This window comes from Triticum dicoccoides, chromosome 4B (assembly GCF_002162155.2).
Source record: "Triticum dicoccoides isolate Atlit2015 ecotype Zavitan chromosome 4B, WEW_v2.0, whole genome shotgun sequence".
NCBI classification, from domain to species: Eukaryota; Viridiplantae; Streptophyta; class Magnoliopsida; order Poales; family Poaceae; genus Triticum; species Triticum dicoccoides.
Window position 1 is genome coordinate 646,501,752 of NC_041387.1, and position 2,944 is coordinate 646,504,695.

Sequence of the window (2,944 nt, forward strand, 5' to 3'; positions counted from 1 at the left end):
TAATATCTAGTCACTGCTTGAACTCTTTGGTGTCTTCAATTTATGTTTTGCTTCACAAAATATTAATGGGATAACGTGTTGTCATATTTGCATCATGTCCATTTTGGTCATGTTGATGTTTGACATGATTTATTATAACTTACTAGTTAGGAATCTTATCATGAGAGAACATGGTTATTAAGTTTTCATTATTGATGGGGTTAATTTCATAAGATATTTGTATACACATAAAAAGAGTGGTCGCAAAACTTTCCATTGACACGTCAGTTGCTCAACTGAATTGCTTGAGGACAAGCAATAAGCTAAGCTTGGGGGAGCTAATATGTCTCAAACATATCATATTTTCCGAGAATTTTCACTATGGATTGGTCCTCTAACCTGCATGATTTGAATAAAACTAATACAAACTAACATTCACTACAAAAAAAATACACTTCCGTGATGATACGTGTTTGTCACAGTAGGTCACGTTTTTTGTCATGCATGTACATCCATGACGATTTTATGACAGAATCAAGATAGTCATACCTGTGCTGTTGTAGAAGTGTTCCATGACATTACCAAAATTATCATCACGGAAGTGTCCACTTCCATGAATATAAATCGCGCAACACAGAAGTGCTTTCGTCAAGGGTGATCAACACGTGGCATCCACCGTAACGGAACGCCGTTATGCTATCGGGTCTGTTTTGGATCCGATAACCCGTTAACAACCCGGACCAATGGGGATTTTCCACATGTAAAATCATCATTGGCTGGAGGAAACACGTGTCAGCTCCGCGTTCGCACATGTGTCACTCATCCAATGGACGAGATGCGCCTATGATATGTTGACACGTGGACCGGCCAATAAAGTTTAAATGGGTCGGGCCAACTAAAGGCCCACAAGATTTTGCGGACCATAATGGGCCAGCCCAGCTAAAGGCCCACAAGATTTGTGGACCATAATGGGCTGGCCCAGTTAAAGGCCCACAAGATTTTGCGGGCCATAATGGGCCGGCCCAGGTAAAGGCCCACAAGATTTTTGTGGGCTATAATGGGCCGGCCCAGGTAAAGGCCCACAAGATTTTTGCGGGTCATAATGGGCCGGCCCAGCTAAAGGCCCACGAGATTTCGCCGACATTAATGGGCCGACCCAGCTCTAGGCCCACAAGATTTTGAGGACCCTAGTAGGCCGGCCCATTAACTGGGTGCCATATTTTCGGCCAAATGCCGACCCATATTTGATCCGGTTCATTAATGGCCTAACACGTTCCAGGCCTAATAATGGGCCATATGAGATCCGGCCTGTTGAAAGCCTGCCACGTTCTGGGCCAAATTACGGCCCCGATCAGGTCCGGCCCTTTAAGAGGCTTTGGTCTAAATTATGGCCCATATCAGATTCGGCCCGTCAACTGGGCGCTATGCTTTTGGACCCACTTGCTAAAGGCCCATTTAGTAATTCGGCCTGATATTAGTTTTGGCCTATTAAGGCCCTGTTTAACATTTCAGCCCTATATTAATTTTGGCTTGTTAAAAGCCCATCATATAGTTGGGCCTAACTACGGCCCGGTTTGCATCCAGCCTGCTCGCAGCTGATAATCTAATTGGCCCAAACAAGGACCGAGACAATTTTGGCCTGTTAAAAGCCCGTGGTTTGATTCACACAATCATGGGTCGGGGTCCATTTCGGGCTGCTGCCGGCCCGTGAGCTGTTCGGCACATTTCACGCCCAACCTACTTCTCAGCCTCCTAAAAGCCCATTGAGTTTTCTTGCGAAAAGAGGGCCGGCGGTTTACTCGGCCTATTAAAGGCCCGAATCTACTAGTGGGCCATTTTACATTTAGGCCTTTTAATGAACCAAGATGATGGGGCCCATGATGCGGATCATACATCGTGATTACATGACAGCCCGATTATGTACCGTAATTTTACGGTTTGGCCGATTTACTGCGAAGACAGGATATATATACATTAAAATAACTGCAGCATCGTGAATAAGAAAAAACCTAGACTATACAATAAATAAATTACGACATATTACATCCACTAGGCATCAAAGTTTGCCACTATGATAAAAAAGCAAAAGCAGACAACAGATTACATACACTGGGCATCAAAGATCGTCACTAGTGCAAATAAACACGCCGACAAAATAATATACAAAACCGACATCACTTCAATAGAGTTCAAGAAACGTTAGCCCTACTGGGGAGCTGCGGCGCAAGCATCTGAGCAAGCTGATGAGACTGCGCTTGTTTAACACTTATATCCTCCTCACTCTGAAAGATAAACAAGCAGATAGATGACATGTTTTGCACATAAAAGTATCAGTGCTGAGAATTCATCACATTTCTTACTGACGAATAAAGTGACACAGTTTAAAATTGCATTAACACAATATGGTATTGTTCAGGTCAAGACATGGCAGGAAATGATATTGTGAAGGAGTTGGCAGCTTCACGACACCACTGGATTACAGATCAAGAACTCATAAGTTTCAATGGTTAGTGTGCTGTCAATTTATCCCATCTCAGATTGGCAAATAAAGAGACCGTTTAAATAATACTGGAATGATATGACATTGTTCATAGTTAAGACATTGCAGAATATGACATTGTGCTGTAGTGGGTAGGTTCACCAGACCACTGGATTATAGATCAAGAACATAAGCATACATGCAGTGCAAAAGAAGATCACTTGCTCTGTATAGTTTAATTTACATGGTATGAAGAAGGAACTTGGTTGTACAATGAAGAACTTAAATTGAGAAGGTCAAACTTTTGTTTATGAACTACATAATAAACTTTAAACATGCAATTTGATGAAAACACCAAAAATAAACAGCTGTTGCAGCCATGCCTAACTAAATATACACAACAAAGTTTGAAGGCTTGAGAAGGACAAACTTACATTATTGGTGAAGACAGGCTCTATAAATCCCTTGTCCATGCTGATGGGGCGG